Source organism: Mobula birostris, chromosome 24, assembly GCF_030028105.1.
Source record: "Mobula birostris isolate sMobBir1 chromosome 24, sMobBir1.hap1, whole genome shotgun sequence".
Lineage (NCBI taxonomy): Eukaryota > Metazoa > Chordata > Chondrichthyes > Myliobatiformes > Myliobatidae > Mobula > Mobula birostris.
Window position 1 is genome coordinate 33,987,861 of NC_092393.1, and position 26,040 is coordinate 34,013,900.

General features: G+C 38.1%; 1 protein-coding gene across 5 annotated transcripts in view; it reads left to right on the plus strand.

The window, feature by feature from the left end:
• Positions 1-26,040, plus strand: part of LOC140187179 (netrin-1) — a 204,273-nt gene that overhangs the window by 175,569 nt on the left and 2,664 nt on the right. The gene's annotated exons all lie outside the window — the stretch shown is intronic.

Consider the following 26,040-nt stretch of genomic DNA (forward strand, 5'->3'; position numbering starts at 1 on the left):
GTGTAAAATCCTCCAACTGGCAGGATAAGCAAACCAACATCAGCATCCCCTTTCAACATACACAGCCCTGAGGCCCCAATTACACCCAACATACTCCATGGGTAGGTCATGTTATTGAAATGCCCAGCCCTGAACTCTAAAATAGGCATTTTTGAGTTTCATCAAAGCATCAGACCTAGGAAGGGATTCTAAAATATTCTAAAAGTGTCCTTGAAAAAGTATATCATCCCCACCAAATAGTACAAATCCCTGACCACTGAAACAGAGAAGCATTAAGAGGGATGGAATTAAGAACATTGAGTCCATTCTCTGGGAGCGCAAATAACGAAGTACAAATGACAGAAGGACTACCACCCAAACCACTTACTCACCGGTCCCATGACGCACATCCTGCCCCACTTGTGGTAGAATCTGCGAGTGTCATTGGTCACCTCACAGCCCACAAAACTGGCATGGAAGTCAGTCATCCTGAATCCCGAGGGCCTGCTCATGAGAAAGAAGAAAAGCTGCTGATCACAGAGGAATTCTGGTTTGGATTCAACACAGAACAACCCAAGATATTCAAAGGAGAATGACCAATCAGTTTCACCATTTCTTTGCCAGTACTAATGACAGAGCAGATGGCGTTCACTAACTGATTATTAATGCATACCATTGCCAGTCTGTGGGCAGAGCCTGTTCAGTTATACAACCAAGAATGAAGGCCAGCATACCAAAAAAATAACATACCAGTGAAAACATTGAGCAACTATACCAGCCAACATTTTCCAGAAATTTTTAAACCAAACTTGACAAGTTAAACCTTTTGCCCTGTGAATTTGCAGTAGTTATTACATCAAACATTTCAAGAATTTTTATTCAGTAGATGGTACCAGTTATATGAGGGCACATTAACAATTGGAATTCCTTTGAGTTGAAATTATGCTTTATAATATCAGTGCACAAGTTCTCCATCCATTGGTTTAGAAATCTCCCTGGTCTTTCAGTCAAGGCATCAGTCAATTGAATATGAATGTTAGAACATCTTCATTACTCTTACAAACAAAACTAGTTTATTCTAGAGTCAAGCAACACACATCAAAGTTGCTGGTGAACGCAGCAGGCCAGGCAGCATCTCTAGGAAGAGGTACAGTCGACGCTTTGGGCCTAGACCCTTCATCAGGACTAACTGAGGGAAGAGTTAGTAAGAGATTTGAAAGTGGGAGGGGGAGGGGGAGATCCAAAATGATAGGAGAAGACAGGAAGGGGTGGGATGGAACCAAGAGCTGGACAGGTGATTGGCAAAAGGGATACGAGAGGATCATGGGACAGGAGGTCCGGGAAGAAAGACAAGGAGAGGGGGAACCCAGAGGATGGGCAAGGGGTATAGTCAGAGGGAGAAAAAGGAGAGTGAGAGAAAGAATGTGTGTATAAAAATAAATAACAGATGGGGTACGAGGGGGAGGTGGGGCATTAGCGGAAGTTAGAGAAGTCGATGTTCATGCCATCAGGTTGGAGGCTACCCAGACGGAATATAAGGTGTTGTTCCTCCAACCTGAGTGTGGCTTCATCTTTACAGTAGAGGAGGCCGTGGATAGACATGTCAGAATGGGAATGTTGTTTGCGTTATTCTAGAGTCTTTAAGTTTTGGAACAGAGACTGCACTACCTGATTTCATAGCATGATCGTTGAGGAAGAAACATGGAACTAAAATTCAGTGAAACGTTTTTGAAGGTCCTCTGCCATCACTAATTTGAATCACATGGATGATGACAGTCAGACATTGAGTGGATGAAAGATTTGCGAGATTAGTATGCAATGTTTTAAAAGGCCAAGTGTCTGTTGTTGTAAATTCATTGTTACTTTTGGATTGACATAACTGCAGTTATGTTTCTGCATAAAATAAACAAAACACTATAACCAATATGAATGAATCCATATTATGAAGAGAGTTGTAATCAACTAATCCATGCTGTAGTCAACAAGAAGTGTAGCAGGAAACTGCTTGATAACACGATTCTTTGAATCACTTAATGAATTTATGAGTTTATCCAGTGAGTAGCTGGATTATGCACAAGGAACCAGGTTTCATTCCCCTTTCAAATGTGCTCTTGCTGTCAAATAATCTGTGAACAATCACTGAAAGAGGGCTAGTCACTTGAATAAACGAGTAGAGGGAGGTGGATGTTTACTCGATCTTGAAGTCAATGGCGTCAAGACAGGAAATTAGTGGATTAGGAAATAAAATAGCCTCTTGAGATGATAGTAAAACAGCTTACCCAGATTTTGCTAAAGCAGAAATGAAATTTTATAACTACTGCCCCAGCTTTTCCAATTGTAAAACCGACAGCAGCCTATTCATTTTAATGGGTTATCGTTGGCATTATGGTTGGAAAAACTAGGCCATAGCTTTCTGTGCCTCACACCCGAGGGAGAAATTGCACATCAGTGTAGTAGTTCAAACTCAAATAATTATTTGTTCTTGAGAGTCCAGTCATATGTAATTTCTGTAACATTGGCAAATGCATCTTCTCTCGAACCTCTGCAAAAACAAATTTGTTAGAATTATATTGCCATTTTAGTAAACTGATTTCTGAAACTAGCTATTCTAAGGAAATCCTAATGGACCCACCATCAAACAAATTTATTAGTTAATGAAGTATATTTGAAGAGAACATATTGGATCACTGTTTTATTGTCACAGTGTAACTCACAATTGATTGGAGGGTGTGAATAAAATTAAGTGTTAGAATAATTTTTGAAATAACAACGTGAATTTTAATTATACATTTACGTCCCATAGTCATAAGTATTAGGAGAAATGTAATATTGGCACCCCATCTCCCACATAGATACTTTTGACTTCAGAACTGTTAAGTGTTACCATCTGCCTTTTTAAAAGATAGAGTACAGCAGAAAACCTCCTGTTTGTTCTGAGGTAAATGCAATACAGAAAATGACTGTGAGTTCCAGCCAATTGAAGCAAGGCTTTTGGCACAGCTCCCATGAAAAAAAATGAAGGGCATTCAAACTTAGGATGTTTGCAAATGTTCCTTAATTTCAATATCTGTAAGTAATAGGCATTCAGTTCCTTGAATTATTTTACTTGGAAGAGGGAAAAGATGGTTTGATATTGCAATAAACATTGTGTAGTGCCAATTCGGAGGAAGACTGATGGAAGACAGTTTGGTTGTTCATCTATTCACCTTTGGCAGAGTCTGTCCTTAGGCTGAACTCTTTCTTTCCAATAAAATTTATACCTTCTGTTCATTTCTGGGCAGAGCTGGGCAATGGCAACAACTGATGTCAATTCTAAATACTTCTTTTTGCAGAAAATATTACACTTAACATTACAATCACATAGGGATTAAATCTTTATTTAATATAGAGTAGGCTCTTCTGGCCCTTCGAGCTACACTGCCCCACCAATTTAACCCCAGCTGAATCGCGGGGCAATTTACAATGGCCAATTAACCTACTAACCGGTATGTCTTTGGACTGTGGGAGGAAACTGGAGCACCCAGGGAAGGCCCACAGATTCCACTGGGAGAAATGTACAAACTCCTTACAGAACGGAGCCGGAATTGAACTCTGAACTCTGGAACAGCCCATGCTGTGATAGTGTTGCACTAACTGCTACACCACTGTTATTCCAGCATTGGCTGTTCGAAGCTTATACAGTTACTGATCCCATTGGCGTTTTAAAGATACTGCAAAATTCTTAAGCCTGACAGGACACTGAAAAAAAAACTAAACCATACCAATACTAAATGCAAAATATTTTAAGTGAAAGAAATTATATTTTAGAAGAAATAAATAAACAAAGAACTGGCAAAGTTAATTAATATTTTTTTAAAAATTACTTGGGTAAGGAAGAGGTATAAAAATGAGAATATGATATTCAATGCATTGTCACACAGTTTGAATGATTGTATGATTAAGAATTAATCAGCAAAAAATTAATTTTACTTTGTGTACATTTGTGCTTATCAAAGTGTACACTTTCCATTTTGGGAACACAGAATCAACTTCAGGTGCAGTAACTGAATGCAGAATAAACTTCAAACTACTTCACCCAATTCCGTCGTTCAAATGCATTCTCAGATAAACTAGTATGTTAGTTTTTCATTTCCAACCTTGTAACTCTGAGTGACATTGCTAACTTGGAAGCAGATTAGAGAATTTTACCCTACCAATTAGAATATAGCCTGGGATTGCAAAAGCTCTTTTCACTTAGAACCCAGACATGGAGGAGCCTTTCATGTGTCTGTCTTGGCTACTTTCAGTCCCAGATTGTAGAGGAACAATGCCAGTGCATTGGGCACATGATCTCCAAGTGGATAATATTTGAATTGAGATTATTTTAATACTCTCCAGTCCAAGTATAATTTTTTAAACTGCAGTTGCAGGCAATCAGAAATAAAAACAGAAAATCGAAACATTTAACAGGTCAGGCAGTACTGGAGGAAATCGATTTGAATTTTTAATTTTTTATTAGTTTTCAGCTATGTGGTTCTCACGAATAACCAGAACATTTTCTGGGTACATAAAGTTTATAATTGCGAATAAATCTTGAGGTTAAAAACCCTAGTCTTTACTAATTTTTGATGAAGGTTGGGAAGTGGGAGTGAATTCTGGGTACAAAACTCCACAGTATGAATTTGTTCTAATTGCTGTTTGGAAGCCAGCCTCATTGGGTGGAAAACACAGGAGTAGAACCCATAGGCCAGATGCACTATGTATTCTGGAACTGGAGAAGAGATACTGAAACAGGGGAGAGATGGCCAGGCGAACGAAGAACAGAATCAACCGCAGGGAATTCAGAGATAGCTCTGGAAAAGAGACAGGGTATCAGTGACCACAAAGTTGATACAGATGTTGAGAGAAGAGGTCAGTATTGCCTGGGATCTCTGTCATCATGGGTTCAGAGGCTTGCCTCTGTGGAGGATAAGGGACTATAAAAAGCATCATGAATCCAATTATAGAGTCTAATTACAGGGGAGAAGGTTTAGGTAAACTTGATCTTGGGAATGGTCCAATTGCAGGCATCCTCATCATCAGGTAGGGGCCATTAGGGATGGCATATATGTAGGATGTCATGTTGGGTGTAACCTGGAGGAGAGAAATTTGAGGCATGTTTGCTCATGAAAACGTTAAATGAGTAACCCACCTCGTTGAATTAGACATCTCTCAACGGCCTCTTGGAATCACTTATAGGTGGGTTGGTTTCATGGGAAAGATTGAAAGCTTCCATCACAAATTTTACTGTTCTAGAGAGGGTGGATGGTTAAGTTCCCCCCTATATTACCACTTCACAAATCAGTTAGTGTATTAAAAATACACAGTATGGTTTTAAATTAGGGTGAGTTTCCACTTAAGACCTCATTGCAGTTTAGGCAAGCTTCACCCCCCCCCCCCCCAATAGATAATTGTATTCATACAGCAACAGAGACTCAATGGAGTGCTGAAAATTGCTGGGCAGAGACGATCACTTGGTAAAACTTTGTCCCGAGAATATGAAAATACAATGGACAGTTTGAATTAGTAATCTTTCATTTATTTTGCCAAATGTTGTTCATTTTGCTTGACAGAGCCAGGATGAATTTTAAAATATCAAATGACAATGAAATAGTATAAACTATAGAGATTTAGCAGTTGGAACAAATAGCAATTCTTAAGTAACAAACAATCTGCTGGAAGAACTCAGTGGGTTGAGCAGTATCTGTCAAGGGGAAAGGAATTGTCAACGTTTCAGGATTGCAAAAATTAGCAATTTTTTTTTATTATTGCCTGAATAGTATTCAAAGTTAGGTAATCGCTTGTTTTCCAGGAGAAGACAAGAGGCAATTCATCAATAGCATTAATTTTTTGTTAGATTTTCAGTGGATGGTCTTTAGGATACATCTCCACTGATGAGTCGAGGTAGCAAGACAGGTCAGTCAGATGAGTGAAAAAAACTTTTAAAACACTTAAAGCAAAATCAAGGAGATTTTGTTGACGACTTAGACTGCACTGAAAATGATTGTTTTGATTCCGATTCACCAGATTATGGGATGGATATAATAGAACCGGACAGGGTACAGTAGAGAAAACAAGGACATTGTTAGGTCTCAAACATTTTAATTATGAGGAAAGTTTGGTTGGGACTTTTTACAGTACAGTGGAAGCAGAGGAGAGATTTAACTGACGTATAGAGTTATGAAGCATCTAAAGCAAATAGCTAGGGGTTACTTTCTTTGTCAGGGAAGTGAAAAAACAGGTAAAAAGAAGAGAGATAAGGAGAGCATTTTATCCAAAGGTTGTAAAATACAAACACTCATTGCTTTTAAAAAGTAACTGGATGCTTATATTAGAACTGCAGAACAAGACTAGAAAGTGGAATCGGTAGAGTCATTGTTCTTAACCAGCAGAGACACAGTTGGGGGGGGGGGGTGAATGTCCTCCTCTGTAAGTATCTGATTCTGGACATCACCAACAAAACTTGGAGTGGAGAAAAAGAAAATGAAGATAATTACACAAATGCAAATTAGCGAACGCTTCTAACATATAGAATGAGATCTATAATGAAGCAGTGGAGGCTACCTCAGTAATATATTTTTAAGACAAGGCTGGATAGATTTTTGTATAGTAGGGGAATTAAGGGTTATGGGGAAAAGGCAGGTAGGTGGAGATGAGTCCATGGCCAGATCAGCCATGATCTTATTGAATGGCGGAGCAGGCTTGACAGGCCAGATGGCCGACTCCTGCTCTTATTTCTTATGTCCTTATGTTCTATACTTTAAAACTGAATTCACCCAAGCTAGCCTTTACATATGGAATATATTCTGTAACTACATAATGTAACATGGATACCTGAAATCAACCAAATATACTTCTTTTCTGGATGTACTTAGTAAAATACCAGATTCTTTCATATGTGAGAAGTTAAAAGTGTTCTCTCTAAATCATGATAATTATTACAAATTATCCTTGGGATGTGGATGCCTCAAGACAACTACGTACATCTGCTGTAAATAAGATCACAGTCTCTAAAACTCACATTTCAGAGAGATCAGACTTTGCTGATAATTTTGATTCAATTAGTGCATCGTCTTAAGCAAGAACACTGAATGTATTGTGTCTGCGTCAAATGATATACTTGAAATGAACAGCAGCCCACTGCCATCGGACTTCATTATTCCAACACTCACCCTGAATAATAAAGCCAGCTGTGAAGCTAACTGGAGTAAAAACAGTGGATGATAGGAAAGCTTCTGCTGTATAAACACACACACACACACACACACACATATATATATATATATATATATATACACACACACACATGTATACATACATACATATATATATACACACACACACATACATACACACACACACACACACACACACATATATATATATATACACACATACACACACACACACACACACACATATATATATATATACATACACACACACACACGTATATATATAAACCTATACATCTATTGTATAGGCAACATATAAGTAACTCTTGCTTCCCTCCCCATGCAGGTTATACATTTCAGAAGTAAGTTTTTCAAGTAGTGGTGTAATTTTTAAAGATACTGTTTGAAGATGATCAATTTCAGTCATATTGCAAAAAATGCGAAATTTCCCCTTGGTCCCAGGATTGCCCAGCAACATCAGTGTCAATTCTCAGAAATTCGTTAACACTATTATTTGCAAACTCAAGTAAATCCATTAAGGGAGACTTATACATTTAATCCTTTAAAACTGCTGCAAAGAAATTAAGCAGCTGATTGGGTTAGGGCCAAGGCTTGCTGATGATTGGTATCATCACAAGTCACTAAGCATCCAGCAAAATTTCAGTGAAAGCTGTGACTCATTTGATTTTCTGCCCCCTCAGGGGGTATTGCTGAGATGTGGATTTGTCACATGGTTATACAAGGGCTCCTGCTGCTCACTTTAACAGCTCCCCTCAATTACAAATTACAGGCAATTTCCTTCAGTTGATGCAGCTAGGTTTTGACTGCCATGGCTCAAGCTAATCCACTTTGCTTGTGATCATCAGGAGGGCTTTTTGGATTACGGTGAAAGCTTTTCTGCCAATAAATTGTGTTAATGTCTGCTACAGGAAGTGTCTCTTCCCCTGTAGAAAGAGGCAGGTGGACAATCTAGTAGCTGCTTTGTAGATTAACAGACAGCGTAAGCTAGATACGAAGTATTAACTAAGTCCTTCGTTTTCATAGTTACAGATCTGGAATAGTGTTGGTTAGAATGAAGCACTATACAAGTGCCTCTCTAATATCACAAGCCTTTCTATGCTGAATACACGAATGTGATTCTAAAGCATTGATCTAAATTGAGCCCATTCAGATTTCTTGCTGGAATTAAAAAATGGCTGATCTCATTCCAGCTTGGATTACACAATCTGTCCTTTAAGAGTTTGCAGAGTTATAATATCTCTGTTATATTGCTTCTAAAAATTGTCAGTATCAAAGGCACTTTTGCAAATTCGCCAAAAGCATTGTCCACAATCTAATTTCCTACCCTTTCACATACCTCATAACTTTCTTACTATTCCTAAATTGTAAAATTAATTTAAGACTCCTACATCAACTGAACAATTAGTTCCACTTCTATTCCTCAACACTGATAGTATTAAAAATGTAACACTATCTAATTTTGCGTTTGCCTATATTTCTTCCTCTTCTTTCCTTTTTCTTTATTTCCTTTTTAACTGCTGTTGATCTTTAAGATCCTTTTTATTGCTTTAAAGTTTTAATACTGTTGCTCTTCATTTGTATGAGATAAACCATGAATGTTGTAATTCCTCGAAAGGTGTACTCTTTGTATAGTTCAGACATGTGCATCATTATAATATATTTCATACTGTTTTTTAATGTCTTATTCTTCACCTTTCAAAATGGATCCCAACACCAGCATTAAATATACTTGTTTTCTCCATGATGATATATGTAGCAATCGTACAGTATTTTCTACCTTTGTTTCCATTTTTTGGCATTTTTCCCCTTTTATTGAAATCTTTTTTACTTTTAAGAAAAAATAGTTTTCTACTATTACCACGCTACTTTGTAGATAATTGGAATGCTTAGCAAAAAAGCCATAGCATCCATATTGAGCCTTTTTCTGAATCATTGTCATTTTAACAATGATTCAGCAGGCTCATTTCATTTATTCCCTGCTGCTCTATTTCAGTGACCACTGCCTGCTCCATGTTTCTGAAGCCCTCCCTCAGGTCCTAACTCCAGCTGACCAACCAACATAACAATTCACTGCGTGTAATTGAATTACATAAAGAAAGATGATCCCAGGTTTCATTTCCAATCTGTCATCAATTAGCTATGGCAGGCCACATTAACCGTGAGATACTCAGCATTTCTGGGTAATACAGGCTGAGCACCCCTTATCCGAAACTCCAAAATCCAAAACTTTTTGAGCACTGACAAAGCATCACAAAAGGAAAATTCCACAAGGCACTGGGAAGGTTCATGTGAATGCATGGGCCTCTGCACACCATAATAGTTCTAAGAAATAACCTTATATATGTAATGAACATAAGTCAATAAAAAATAGAAAAACACGACATAAAGTGAAAAATGAAGATCTCGACTTGGTATTGAGAGAGTGGATTTGTCAGCATCAGAATGAACATATGCCGTTTAATGGTATGCTGAACGTGAAACAAGCAATGATCTATCACAACAAACTGAAAATTGAAAGTGATTGTGAATATTCAGCTGGCTGGTAGCAGAAATTTAAGAAAAAAAACACTAAGTTATATTGTTAAATACTTGTGGTGATAAAGCATCTGCTGATCATGAAGCAGCAGAGAAATTCATTGGCGAGTTTGCCAAGATTGTTGCTGATAAAGATATAACACGCTGAATCACTGCATCAGTACATATGGGTGATGAACAAGTGTAAGGGAAAGACTGCTTCGGTTGCCCATCAATTCAGAGTCGGGAATGACAGTAATTAGTGATGCCAAACAGCCACTGACTGTCCACCTGGACGGCCGAGGTAGTGATTGTTTACCTTCCAGGCGGTTCAATGTACACATTATTGTTTTATGCACAAAATTATAAAAAATATTATATAGAACTACCTTCAGGATATAGGTATAAGCTGTTTATGTAATTTAAATGGATTTCATGTTTGGACTTGGGTGTCATCCCAAATATTCCAAAATACGAAATTTCCAAAATCTGAAACACTTCCAGCCCCAAGCACTTCGGATAAGGGGTACTCGACCTGTGCTGTAAAACTGATAAGAGCTCTTGCAATAAACAACATGCAATGACCACTTGCTGGAAGTGGTTGTCTGTGGAGAAACTTCTGTACTTCTTTGCCCACAATGTTCTTCACTAACTAACCACAGACACCAGATACTCCATGGAAGGAAGCCCATTGCCCTTTCCCCGGTCTGGTCTGTAGACGACCAAGGATAATGTCTCTTGCATACAGATGGGAATAAACATAAACACGAGGAATTCTGCAGATGCTGGAAATTCAAGCAACACACATCAAAGTTGCTGGTGAACTCCCCCTTTTCTTTCTCCCTGGGCCTCCTGTTCCATGATCCTCTCATATCCCTTTTGCCAATCACCTGTCCAGCTCTTGGCTCCATCCCTCCCCCTCCTGTCTTCTGCTATCATTTTGGATCTCCTCCTCCCCCTCCCACTTTCAAATCTCTTACTAGCTCTTCCTTCAGTTAGTCCTGACAAAGGGTCTCGGCCTGAAACATTGACTGTACCTCTTCCTAGAGATGCTGCCTGGCCTGCTGCGTTCACCAGCAACTTTGATGTGTGTCAGATGGGAATAAATGAGGAGTTCTCAACATTGGTCCAATACAATGAAAACTCACAAGAGGGGAAGTTGCAGCACAAGGCTTTACAGTACCAGCAACCAGGGTTCAATTCTCACTACTGCCTGTACGGAGCTTGTACCTTCTCCCTGTGACCGTGTGGGTTTCCTCCAGGTGCTCCGGTTTCCTCCCACATTCCAAATGGCAGATTAACTGGTCATTGTGAATTGTCCCGTGGATAGGCTAGGGTTAAATCGGGGGTTGCTAGGCAGCACAGCTCACAGGGCCAGAAGGGCCTATTCTGCATTGTACCTCAATAAATAAATATTTCAGACAGTAGAAGGACCATTGATTTGATTGTGTCCTGCTGTCCTGTCACACAGTCATGACAGGTAGTGGAAGTCAAGTGATTAAGTGAAAGAACAATGAACTGTAAAGGATGTAAACAGTAAACTGTGATGAAAACTGGACTGAAGGTGCTATATTTGAATGCACTCAATATACGGTATAAGGTAGATGATGTAGTGCAGTTTAAGATTAGCAAGTATAACATTGTGGGCATCGCTGAGTCATGGCTGAACGAAGATCATAGTTGGGAGCTTTACATCCAAGGAAACACAGACTGTATCGAAAGAACAGGCAGGTAAGCAGATGGGGTGGGGTGGCTCCGTTGGTAAGAAAATGAAATCAAATCCTTAGAAGGAGGTGACATAGGATCAGAAGACGTAGAGTCCTTGGGGGTGGAATTAAGGAGCTGCAAGGATAAAAAGACCCTGATGGGGGTTATATACAGGCAACTGAACAAATTACAGCAGAAGATAGAAAAGGCATGTAAAAAGGCCAAGATTATGTAATCACAGGGGATTTCAATATGCAGGTATATTGGGAAAATCAGGTTGGTGCTGCATCCCAAGAGGGGGATCTTGTAGAATGCTATCAGATGGCTTTTTTCTTAGAGCAGCTTGTGGTTGAGCCAGCTAGAGAAAAGGCAATTCCCGACTGAATATTGTGTAAAGAACCAGATTTGATTAGGGAGCTTTAGGTAAAAGAACTCTTAGGAGGCAGTGGCCACAATATGATAGAATTCACCCTGCAGTTTGAGAGGGAGAAGATAAAGTCAGATGTATCAGTATTACAATGGAGTAAAGGCAATCATAGAGACATGAGAGGAGCTGGCCAAAGTTTATTGGAAGGGGTCATTAGCAGGGACTATCGGAAAACAACAATGGCTGGAGTTTCTGGGAGCAATTTGGAAGGTGCAGGATAGATACAACCCAAAGGAGAAGAAGTATTCTAAAGGGAGGATGACGCAATTGTGGCTGACAATGAAGTCAAAGACAACATTAAAGGAGAAGTGTTTAATAGTTCAATAGTTCCATTTAATACCAGAGAATGTATACAGTGTACAACTTGAAATTCTTGTTCTTTGCAGACATCCACGAAAACAGAAGAATGAATGGCAGTAAAATGTTAGGACCCCGAAGGCCCCTCTTCCCCCTCCCACACACAAGCAGCAGCAAAGCATCAACCCTCCCCCTCCCCTACATTTCAGCAGGAAGCATCAGCACCCACCACCCACTAAGCAAGCATTAGCAAAGCCCCCATAGAACGACCATAATCTGCAGTATAACAAAAACTAATTGTTCACCTTACAATTCGACGTGCCACAGTGGGAGGGGAGACCAATGAAACAAAACAACTTGCTGATTACATTGTTACAGTCTGCTGCATCACTTTTATTCTGAGATTTCTGACTTGAGAATTGGCAGCAAACTCTCCCTACCATAGAGAGAGATGAGATAGATAGATAGATAGAGAGATAGAGATAGAGATTGAGAGAGAGATAGCTAGAGAGAGAGAGAGAGAGATCCAACCCAAGTACAGAGGCCTCTGACAGCCAATCCGCTATTCACAATGTTCCGTTTCTCCACTGACGCCTTAGTCGGCAACATGGGCATGGAATTGATTCATCCACGGGGCTGCAGGGCCTTACCTCAAAGGTGCGCATCTTCCAGGCCACATCCTGGAGATATCAAAAATGACTGGTCAGTAAGCTCCAGGGGTGGGAACCACTGCCTTAATAAAACAGTTTGAGTGCAGCTATAGATCATGGACTCTGACAGAACCCAATGCGCCTTGAAAAGGAAAAAAAAGAGACATTAAAGTGAAGAAACTAAGCTGTTTTGCAGATGAGCTTGAAGAAGCTGCCCTCTGGAACACCTTGGCTCCGTTATGAGAGGGCATATACTACAGCAAAAATAAGTGGGAAATTAGGGGATTGGGTGCTTTTAAAAACCAAGAGAAGGTAACCAAAAATGCCATAAGGAGAGAAAAGGTAAAACGTGAAGGTAAGCTAATCAATAATATAAAAGAGAATACCAAAGAATTTTCTGCTATTTCAAGAGTAAAAGGGGCGAAAAAGAATATTGGACCACTGAAAAGTGACACTGGAGAGGCAGTAATGGGAGATGAAGAAATGGTGGATGAATTTGATAAGTATTTTGTATCAGTTGTCACTGTGGAATACACTAGTAGTATACAGAAGCTCAAGAGTATCAGGGTAGTTAATATTACTAAGTAGAAGGTGCTTGGGAAGCTGAAAGGTTTGATAAGTCACCTGGACCAGATGGACTACAGCCCGAGTTTCTGAAAGAGGTAACTGAAGGGATTGTGGAGGCAGTAATACTCTAAGAATCACTAGTTTCTGGAATGGTTCCGGAGTGGCAAATTGCAAATGTCACTCAATTCTTTAAGAAGAGAGGGTGGCAGAAAAAGAGAAAATTATAGGCCAGTTAGCCTGCCTTCACTGCTTGGGAAGATGTTGGAGTCCATTATTAAGGATGAGGTTTCAGGGTACTTGGAGGCAAATAATAAAATAGCCCAAAGTCAGCATGGTTTCCTTAAGGGGAAATCTTGCCTGACACATCTGTTGGAATTATTTGAAGTTCCAGGCAGGATAGACAAAAGAGAGTCAGGGGATGTTTTTACTTGGATTTTCAGAAGACCTTTGACAAGGTGCCGCAAATTAGGCTGCTTAACAAGATAAAGAGACCATGGTATTACACAAAAGATACTAGCATGAATAGAAAACTGGCTGACTGGCAGGAAGCAAAGAGTGGAAATAAAGGGGGCCTTTCTGGTTGGGTGCCTGTGACTAGTGCGGTTCTGCAGGGGTCAGTGTTGGGACCACTTCTTTGCACGTTATATATTAATGATTTGGACGATGGAATTACAGTAATGGTTTTGTGGTCAAGTTTGCGAATAATATGAATATTGGGGGAAGGGTAGGTAGTGGTGAACAAACAGATAGTCAGCAGAAGATCTTAGACAGATTAGGAGAATGGACAAAGAAATAGAAAATGGAATATAGTGTAGGGAAGTTTATCGTTTTGCACTGTGGTAGAAGGAATAAATGTGTAAACTATTTTATAAATGGAGAAAATTTAAAAATCGGACATGCAAAGGGACTCGGAAGTCCTCATGCGGGATTCCCTAATCACATGGAAGAAATCTGACTGGATTGCAGTTATTAACATCTTTTCATTCATGAGTTAGAAATATCGTTGGCGTGACCATTGTTCATTAACTAGAACCTGATGAAGGGTTTGTGGCTTGAGTCAGTGGTCAGTAAGGTAAATGCAATGTTAGCATTCATTTCTAGATGACTAGAATATAAGAGCAAGGATGTAATACTGAGGCTTTATAAGGCAATGGTCAGACCACACTTGGAGTATTGTGAGCAGATTAGAGCCCTTTATCTAAGGAAAGATGATTTGGCATATAACAATGGAGGTTTATGAGAATGACTCCAGGAATGAAATGGTTAACATATGAGAAGTATTTGATGACTCTGGGCCTGGACTAGCTGGAGTTTAGGAGAATGAGCGGTGATCTCATTGAAACCTATTGAATATTGAAAAGTGTAGACAGAATGGATGTGGAGAGAATGGTTCCTATAGTGGAGCCGTCTAGGACCAGAGGGCACAGCCTCAGAATTGTGGGACATTCATTAAGAACAGAGATGAGAAATTTCTTTACCTAGAGGGTGGTGAAGCTGTGGAGGCCAAGTCGAATATATTTAAAGAGAGTTTGATAGATTCTTGATTAGTCAGGCCAGCGAAAGTTATGGACAGAAGTCAGGAGAATGAGGTTGAGAGAGATAATATATCAGCCACAATGGAGTGGCAGAGTAGACTCGATGGGACAGATGGCCTAATTCTGCTCTTACATCTTATGGTCTTAACTCCATGCACATTCCTATACTCAATTATGACATTGTTCAGTATAAGAATACCAAAGTCAAAGCTGAAGCCTTTGTAATTTTCTTTAGTTGGAAATATAAATGGAAGAACCAATCCAAATACTTCCTGAGCTTCTCACCTTCACAGATAGGTGTCAATTTACTTCACGCTATATCAAGGAGCTGTTGAATGCACTGTTTTCCATTATTTGTTTCACTTCTACCCAAAATGTCCCACAATAGCTGCAACACCAGCATCCATCCAAATTAGTATAATATAACTGAGGTATGTAGGTCAAACCAGTCTTCCCAATTATCATCAAAAGCATTGTCAAGGGTTGTACTTTCAAGAAGCATTTACTCACCAGTTTGGGATCTTCCAGAATGACCCCGCTCCTGTTTTCAAATCAGTCTTGACTTAAATAATGCACAAAGTACCGAAGCAAGGTACATGTGATGACACTGGAATCTGTGGCATCAAGGAGCCTTGAAAGATTTAAGTCAAAGAAGTTTGAGGGAATATTTCCATGGGAAAGGTTCAATCTGAGCACAAAGGAAGTTTCAGCTATTAACTGAGATGAGGGATGATAGAAGATGGACTACCCTCCGTGGGTAATTGCAACTCATGCTACACTCCAGAGTAACATCACCATGCAGGACAAAGTAGCCTGATTCTTTATAGAGATACAAGAGAGACTGCAGATGCTGAAAACCTGGAGCAACACTGATACACAATGCTGAAGGAACTCAGCAGGTCAGGCTGCACCCTGAAGGGAAAGGAACAGCCTGCATTTTGGATCAAGACCCTTCATCAGGTCCTAGTTAATGAACAATGGTCACTTCAACGATATTTCTAACTCGGGAATGAAAAGATGTTAATAACTGCAATCCAGTCAGTTTTCTTCCATGTGATCAGACTTCAGAGTACTTTTATTTTCAAACTGCCTACTTTCAAGACAAAGCCTATAAAAATGCGAATTTCAGATGTAAACAATCAGCAAATGTAACAGGTAATTTAACAGACTGTCTTTCAAGAGGGTGACCCCTTGCAAGGCAACAGGCCCTGATGGAATATCTGGTAGGGCTCTGAAAACCTGTGCCAACCAACTGGCAGGGTGTTCAAAGATATTTTCAATATTTCATTTCTACAGTCAGAAGTTCCCACCTGCTTCAAAAGAGCAACAATTTTACCAGTGCCCAAGAAGAGCAGCGTGAGCTGCCTTAAGGACTGATGTCCAGTAATGCTCATGTCTGTGGTGATGAAGTGCTTTGAGAGGTTGGTTATGGCTAGAATTAACTTCTGCTCAGTAAGGACCTAGATCCACTGCAATTTGCCCATCACCATGATAGGTCTACAGCAGATGCGATCTCACTGGCTCCTCACACGGCCTTTGATCACCTGGACAATACAAATAGCTATGTCAGGATGCTGCTTATTGACTACAGCTCAGCACTTAACATAATCTTCCTACCTTTCTATTAAAAAGCTCCAGAACCTGGGCCTCTGCAACTGTATTCTTGACTTCTTAACTGGAAGACCACAATCTGTGCGGATCTCCACCTCACTAACAATCAACACTGGCGCACCTCAGGGATGTGTGTTCAGCCCACTGCTCTACTCTCTCTACACCCATGACTGAGTGGTTAGGCACAGCTCAAATGTCATCTATAAATTTGCTGATAATTCAAGTATTGTTGGCAGAATTTCAGATGATGACAAGAGAGTGTACATGAGCAAGATACTGTATATCAGCTAGTTGAGTGGTTCTCATAAAGGGATCTGAAGTGAAGAGAGAAAGCAGTTTCAAGTTCCTGGGTGTCAATATCTCTGAGGACTTAACCTTGACCTAATGTATTGATGTAGCTACAAAGAAGGTAAGACAACGGCTATATTTCATTAGGAGTTTGAGGAGATTAGGCATGTCACCAAAAATACTTGCAAATTTCTATAGATGTACCATGGAGTGCATTCTAACTGGCTGCATCACCGTCTGGTAAGAGGAAAGGCTACTGCACAGGATCAAAATAAGCTGGAGGGAGTTGTAAAACTTAGTCAACTCCGTTATGGGCACTAGCCTCCATAGTATCCAGGACATCTTCAAGAAGCGATGCCTCAAAAAGGCAGCATCAATCATTAAAGACCCCCATCACTCAGGTCATCAAGGAGGAGGTACAGAAGTCTGAAAGGATACACTCAGTGATTCAGGAACAGCTTCTTCCCCTCTGCCATCCGATTTCTGAATGCATATTGACCATGAAGACCACCTCACTACCTTTTTGATTTCTGTTTTTGCATTACCTATTTAACTAATATATCTATATATTTACTGTAATTCACATTTTTCTATTATTATTACTGCAAAGACAACCATTTTCACGACATATGCTGGTGATATTAAACCTGATTCTGAACAGTTTTTGAGGCAGTAATCTTCATAAAGTCCCTGAATCAGACAGAAGGTGTTTTGAAGGGGAAACAAAAATATAAGCAGACATTCTTTTGTAGTGCATTGGTTGTGCCTAAAGCCTTTGTTAAATGAACTCATTTCATTAGGTCTTCTTTGTAATGCGGTTTTTGCTTTCTACAAGCCTGTACCCAAAATCCTACAGTGGGCAGCCAAAGGCATTCACATAGAGACGATAAAACAATACTTAAGGTCACCTCAGTGGAAAGACCAGAAGATAACTGCAAGTGTCTTTGGCAGCGTTTACTCAGTTTTAAATGGGCGAATTTGACTAATATCGACTGGAATAACAACAGTGTAAAAGGCAAAGAGGGAGGAATTCTTGAAATATACCAATATTTTTTTTTTGATCTATGTGTTTCCAGCCAGCAAGGATAGATGCAGTGCTTAGATTTAGTTCTGGGAAATAAAATACCACAAGCGATGCCAGTTCAGTGAGCGAACACACAGAATATCGTGATTTTGTGAAGGGAAAAGTTATAGTCAAGCCAAAATTATTTAACTGGAGTTGGATAAATTAGAGCTTAATACAGAACAAAGCTGAATATTGAGGGTCAGAGCAGTTCCCAAAAATAGGGAATACTAAGTCCAAAAAGAAGAATGACAGCAGGTTAGCAATTCAAATAAAAGAAAATAGCACCTGCTTGTTAATGTCAATATCTAATTGGCCAATCATGTAGCAGCAACTCAATGCATAAAAGTATGCTGACATGGTCAAGAGGTTCAGTTGTTCAGATGGAACCAGGAAGAAATATAATCCAAGTAACTGTGGAATGATTGGTGGTGCCAGACAGGGTGGCTTGAGTATCTCAGAAACTGCTGATCTCCTGCTATTTTCATACACAACAGTCTCTAGAGTTTACAGAGGATGATGTGAAAAACAAAAAAAAAACAAAAAAAACAACCATCGAGCAGCAGTTCTGTGAGCAAATATGCCTTTTTAATAAGAGAGGTCAGAGGAGTATGGCCAGACTGGTTCATGCTGACAGGAAGGCAATAGGAACTCAAATAACCACATAATACAAAAGTAGTGAGCAGAAGAGCATATCTAAATGTACAACACATCATACCTTGAAGTGGATAGGCTACAGCAGCAGAATACCACAAACATACACTGCGGCTACATTATTTGGTATACGATGTACCTAATAAAGTGGCTGCTGTGTGTAGTACGTGAAGAATGAGACCAATTAGGGATTACAGGAACGAGCATGTGGAAACGTAGTTAAGATGTTCAATGAGCATTTTTGCAACTGAATTCATATAAATCATGCCACATTATAGCAATAAAGGAAGAAAGTGGAGGAAATCTGGTTAGAATGGATATTAGACGTGCTTCAAAGATTAAGTGTCCTCAGAGTATAAAATATAATTTGATCCAGATAGGATACACATTTCTAAGTATCTTACCAAGCCATTGGGGAAGGAGGGCCGGGTGCCAGAAAAATGGAAGTGTGGAAACACTCAGCCCTATTTTAAAAAAAGGGATAACCCCCTCCCACCCAACAAAAAAAGATAGAGGTTAGCCAGCTTGACATTGTTGGTGGGAAATTTTATCTTTTAAAGATAATTATCCAAGACTAATCAAATTAGCATTTGGAAACATATGGGGTGAAAAGGTAAGTTGTGCTAAAGATAAGATAAAGTCCTCTGCTTTCAATGACCAAGATAGCTGCAGTTAATAGAGTGTAAATGGATTTTCAAATGAGAGTTGACAATTTACTGTGTAATATTTCTTGAGTCATGAGATTAAAGACCTATGGCAACTTGACAAATAAATGGAGGTGAATATTTTGAACAGGAGTAATGGATACCATGATCTTTTTTTTGTGCTGAAACCATTTCATGGTTCAAATATGTTTATTATAAGGAATTAAGAGTAGTTGGTGTAATTTCAAAGTTTACAGATTCCAAGAAACTCATCTACAGCGTAACAATGAGGAGAACAATTAACATATTTGAGGAAGGGGAAAGTTTGATGAAGTTGACAAAAAGTGGGATGAAATTTGATGCAGAGAAGTATGAAGCAATGAATTTGGTTGTAAGAATCAGGCGAGACCATCTGAAATAATTGTTTAAATTTTGAACTCTGAAGCAGAAAATGGGGAGACCTGGGATTGGTGTACACAAATCTTTGAATCATACTGAGAACCAATGATTTTGAAGCAGCAATAATGGATACACGTAAGCAGAATTGTACATGGACAACTATGTGTAAACACATAGTTAAGACAAGCAAAAGTACTCTTTGACAATGACTTGGTTCTTGAAAGTGGCTTTGTAAATCATAAAACTGTATTTGCTTGAAGAATGGAATGCTATTCCTACTTTATTGGTATCTGCAGGTTTAACTACAAGTGTACAGGAAGCTTAATTTTTTTAAAGATGTATCAAGGTTGTCGCTCATTGGGTCTGACCAGGCGATCTGATGAAGTTAGTTCTGGAAGTGGAAAGAAGACACTAGGTATTTCAGAGTGAAAGAACACACAAGAAGGGAGAAAATACACAAGATACATAACAGGAGTATTGGTTCAGAAGCTGATAGTTAGACATTCTGTAAAAACGATACTGACTGGATTAAGATATAACTGAATTATGAACAGAGGTAGGAGTTGAGAGAGTAATGGAGAAAATGAGAAATGAAGCTAAGCAACCTAGATAGGAGATTGGTCATGTATAGCAAACACAAAATGATAAAGAGAATCAAAATAATGTGTTTACTTGGGCAAAAGATTAGTTGCTTTCAAAAATGGCATGTTAAAAATTAATTATGCTACATTTTGATGCTACTATCACAGTGTAGTGAAAATCATTTTTTTTTAATTACAGTGAAAGAGTTTAATGAAAGGAAAACTATTAATCTCATCACCTAAGAATAAGTTTCAACACATGGTTGGTAATAATTGAAAACACAAAGAAAGGGTTCATTAATAATATGGTTAAGTTTAGGGGTAATAATCTTCTCAAGCAATTGACTTGATACTAAGGCTGAATATGGTGTCTGAATATGGAAATTCTAACTAAGGAACAAATATATGAGAGAGGATATGAGGAAAATAAGGTAATAAAGGAATGAATCATATCAACATAACTAATTGTGGTACAAGTATTTCAAAATTTTAAAAATCAGTTATGATTACTAAATGAAAATATATAAATTCAAGATAAAAATATGCTTTCTAATTACAGAATGACAAAGGAGTAAACATATGTTTTAATTTATTTCTTACAATAAGAGTCTAGATAATTTTAAAGTACTGGAACTTAAGTCTAAGTTTCTGATCAGAATTTTCACGGCAAATTCAATGTTGTCTATTTATTTATTGGGATAGTTATATAAGATTATGACACATAGGAGCAGAGTTAGCCCATTCGGTACATTGAGTCTGCTCCACTGTTTGATCATGGCTGATTTATTTTTCCTCTCAATCCCATTCTCCTGCCTTCAACCCGTAACCTTTGATGCCCTTACTAATCAAGAACCTATCAACTTCCACTTTAAAAGTACCCAATGACTTGGCCTCCAAAGCATCTCTGGCAATGAATTCCACAGATTCACCACCCTCTGGCTCAAGAAATTCCTTCCCACATGAGTAATATTAACATATTAGTATTCATATAAAATGGTTATAGCTTGGCCCAATAAAACAGGGAAAATTTGAAGTGTGTGTCCTTTAAAATAACATTTCTGAATTGTGTAATGTTTTACAAAAGGGCCAAAAATTTATTAAATTCAAATTATAACATAGTTTACGATATCTCTGATTCTAGCAGTTCTCAGAGAGCTCATCATTAAATTGAATACCCAAATTGGGCTTAATAAATTGCTTTATTTTTGCAAGGATATATGTCAGAAGATTGTTAAAATATCCGATGGCCAAATATTTATGTACCACATCTAATTCAATGGTAAAATGCCAGTGAATGTATGGACCTCTGATCTACCGTACTTGCGTTAGAACAACTCCATTTTGTATTGACATTATTATTACAGGAGGAAAAGTTCTTCATAAAGACTGTTGCTATGTAGATTGGACACCGCACAGTAGAAATAAAACATATCCACAGTAAAATAACAGTTTTATTGAACTTTGTGTATTTATAAAGCATTATCTGTCTGTCATAAACATTTTTCATTGGTCTAGTGTTTAGCTCATTTTTTCCCTCTTCCCTCTGGAAAGGTTTCATAATTTATACAGTATATTTAATGTATTTTTCTCTGTGTTATTTTTCTATCATGACCGTGGGACATTGTGGTTCACACACTCCTGCGTTGCTGCCATTGAGACAAGTCTGTGATCAGCTGGTAGGAAGTGCACAAGGTTAACTCTTCCCTGCTGAGATCAAGCAGGCTACTGCTGTGCTGTGACCCACAAACAGATGACAGTTCAATTGCTGTTAAGGCTGTGACTCAAATTTAAGAGCCTGTAGTTCAGGATGTTAGCGGTGTATTGCCAGGCCTGCAGGTCTCTCTGTAATAGCACTGATGTAACATTTCTAATTACTTATCTCTCTCTCTCCCCCTTTCTTATTTTGTGTTTATTAAGTCACTTTGCACCACAAACATCATCTGGTCAAAGACTGGACAAGTGGTTTGTTTTTCAGCCTCAAAAGATTTTGTTCTAATTAGAAGCATATTTGATTGAATTTTTTCACTTTTAGATGAATCCCAAATGGAAATACTTAGCTTTACGTTTTCAAAAAGTGTTTTATTGGAGTTGCTGGTTTTGAAGTATCTTCCTTCAAAGTTCAAGGTTCAGAGTACATTTATTATCAAAGTACTTACATATCATCATTTTCAACCCTGAGATTCATATTCTTGTGGGCATACTCAATAAATCAACACGAGAATAATAACCAGAATTGAAGCAATGAGAAGATCACAACTTGGATGTTCAACCAGGGTGCAAGTACAAAAAGAAATAACTATAAGTAAGCAATACATATCAAAAACATGAGATGAAGAGTTCTTCAAAGTGACTCCGTAGTAAACATTTCAACGATGAAGCGAAGTTAAGAGCCTGAGGGTTGAGGGGTAATAAGTATACCTGAACCTGGTGGTGTGGGTGCTGAGGCTCCTATACCTTCTTCCTGATGGCAGCAATGAGAAGAGAGCATATCCTGGGTGGGGGGGGGGGTGTCCTTGATTATGTATGTTGCTTTCTTGTGGCAACATTTTGTGTCGATATGCTCAGTGGTGGGAACGGCTTTACCCATGATGGACTGGGCCATAGCCACTACTTTTTGTAGTATTTTCCATTCAAGGTCATTGGTGTTTCCATACCAGGCTGTGGTGCAGCCAGTACTCTCCACTACACATCTATAGATGTTTGTCTTGGCATCTTTAGATGTCATGGCATTCCAACAATGTTTTCCCACTTTAAAAGTGCTTTAATTTTTTTAGAAACTTGTTCAAGAGTATAGCATTATACATACATATTTACATTGCTAATGCATATACAACCAGCACAATGCACAGTCATTGTCCCTCCTCCCTGGCAGAAGGCCTTTCTAGTAGAGATGATCTAAGCCAGCACCTATTTTCAGACTATGTACAGTAGAGTTTAACTACTTATTATCTTTAACAGTGAAGTCTGAGGCGCTATGAAAATTGACGCTTTACCTCCTGGTTTTTGTTTGTTCACATTGAAAGTCTTGGATGCAATTACTTGTCAAGATTTAAAATATTAATCTCTGTACATCTAAAAATAGGACTTCCATTGAGCTACATACTTCAACTAAAGTAAGCAATAATTTGAGAGAATTGTTGGTTCTTCCATACCAGGCTGTGGTGCGCCAGCACATTTCAGAGAAACAAGGGATGACTTAAATAAGATGTTTGATAATTCAAGATGAAAAGAATAGAATGAATAATTGATACGGTGAAATAAGGTATGCAGGTCTCTTTCTGTAAATACGCGATAGTTCTGACATATAATCAGTTGAGCGTTGCTGTGAAGATAACCCAAATTCCAAAGTATCTGTAGTGTCTTATTAAGGAACACCCATGCAAATTAAAAAAATTTGAAGATTTGAAAAATATGCATTGATCTAAAGAAAAACTTTCAAACAAAGGGAAGAATTTTACAGAATGCAACTTTTTCAGTGGTCACAAGAGTAACTTAAACATAGTTAAAGATTTGAAAAAGAACTTCCTGAACTAACACTTTCCTTAAGACTTCAAATTTGTATTATCAAGGATACAAGACTCCTTCATGGATGTCTGTAAACAGAAAAATGTCATAACTGTACACTCAAATCATAATATGGCATGTTTAAAGTTATCCATAACTTCTAACTCTTTCCGTATAAAGCTGCTGCCATTATGTGAATCTGTACAGTTTTGACTAATAAATCAAATGTTAAGTTATATTTTCAACAGGGAATCTAACAAGAATATTTTTGTTGATAATTTATTCTGAGTTGATTTACTGCAGATATGGACTGATTAGAGCACGAGCTCACTACAGATGTGAAATGTACAGCCCGGAGGTCAAGTGTTTCATTCCACTTTACCAGTAACAGACTGAGGGTGTGGTGAATGGGATAGATTAACAGCACGTAAACATTAAGCTGTGGCTTTACTCATGAATTGATTCATCATAATGTTTTATAGAATTCTGTTTTTCAAATGTGTCAAATAACAACTTGGGATAAACACGCATCCATGTTTTCATAACACAACTATTACGTAGAATGTCAAATAATTTTCCTTTCCAGGAAAAGCACATTTAGAATATTGCTGATGACAATCATTGGATACCAATAAATGTGACATTTCCAGTTTTATAGGATGCTCTATTGTTTGTGTTATTCCAAACAATGTTTACTTTCACTTAGTATTGCCAAATGCACTTTCTCAGCTCCTCCGTAGCCTCCTGCATTAGACGGGTTTCCTTTTCTACTCGGTAGAAAAAGGACAATTGTTTGAGGAACTGCTTTCTCACTGCTTTCCCCAACAATGAGTCAAACACTAAGGCGCAATTGAATCAGTCAGACCAGTCCTGTTTTCATGAAGCCACACATCATAATTACTCTTCAAAATGGGATGGCATGTACACTGGTGTGTGCTGGACTTTTTACAGCACCAGATGTTGATTAACAAAAGTACTTGGAATAGCCTTATTCTCAGCATTAACTTTCCAAGCAAAGTCTAGTCTCCTAGCAGTGACTGGAATTTTCAGATATCAATTGTTAAAAATTCAATGGTAGGTCAAGCCTTAACAAATCAAATTTCCTATAAAATTCATTGTGAACATCAAGGGAAAAAACTAGGAAGACAACATGTTATTTTTCACTTGATGAAGATGTACTGACAGTTTGGTGTAGTTACAGAAACATTATATGATTAAATAACACTCGGTTTCACCAGGGAACACACACTAATATTTCATTTTGTACAGACGTACAAATCACGATTAATTTTTAATGTCACCCTTCTTAATAAAATCAGCATTTTTTTTATTTTACTTAAAGTTATAACATTCAGTCAGTATTAAAGCAAAGAGCTACACAGTTTTATAAAGAAAGATACTCAAAAGTAAAAGTATTCAAAAGGTTATGGGTCCACTTTCAGAAAAGAATGACAATCTAATTTTGAATTTTTTTTCTAATGCAATTTCATAAACTGTTTTACTACATTATGTGAAATAACTGAAGATTTAGGAGGAATTCTGAAGTAGTTTGGGGTATTACTTTTTTTTAGTCTGTCCTGAAAAACCCACCTAACCAGCTCTCAAATGAAGATCTTTCCATTTACAATTTAAACTAAAAAATAACTCAACCAAAGTATTAGGTAAACCATTAAAATACACAAAAATACAACAGAAACATTTAGAAGTATTTTTATATAAACTCCAGTAAATCTCTATATGATTAGATTGATAAGACATTGTTCAAGGTACTATACTTAAAGGTAAAGAGTGCTCCAGTCACAAGGTAGAAATAATCATTATATTGGTGCAAACAAGTCATCAGAATGAATGCATGCGCACCAAGCACTGAACCACATACAATCTTTATTTAATCATGAAGCTTTTCTAAAAAAACACTCTATAGAAGCAATGAACACTGCATGATTGTGTATAAAGTTCTAATTTAATATTAAGATTCTCTTGCCTTCCTTAATGTGTAGAGAATTTTTTTTACCAGTATTGTGTAGAAGCAAAGAAAAGCAGGAATGTAAGAATGTGTGATACAAAGGCAACTGGGTAGGGCAGGCAGAGAGCATGGACACTGACAAACTGCCACTGAAATCTGCTTTATGGCTCTCACGTGTGCTGCAAAAGGAATTTAAGCACATTATAAACTACTGTTTGACAACTAACAGCACACAGTAAATTTTGTTAGATATAAACAATCACTTGTTCTAATCTTTCAAATTAGCATCCAGTTTAACAGTTCTTAACCTCTGGTACAAACGCAATGTGGATTGTTTGAAGTACGATCAGTTTTCTCACCCTTCATTTTGTGTATCAGCATTTTCCCCTGCTAATTAAGAAAGATTCATTACATGTAGGAATAAACCTCTTCTATGTGGG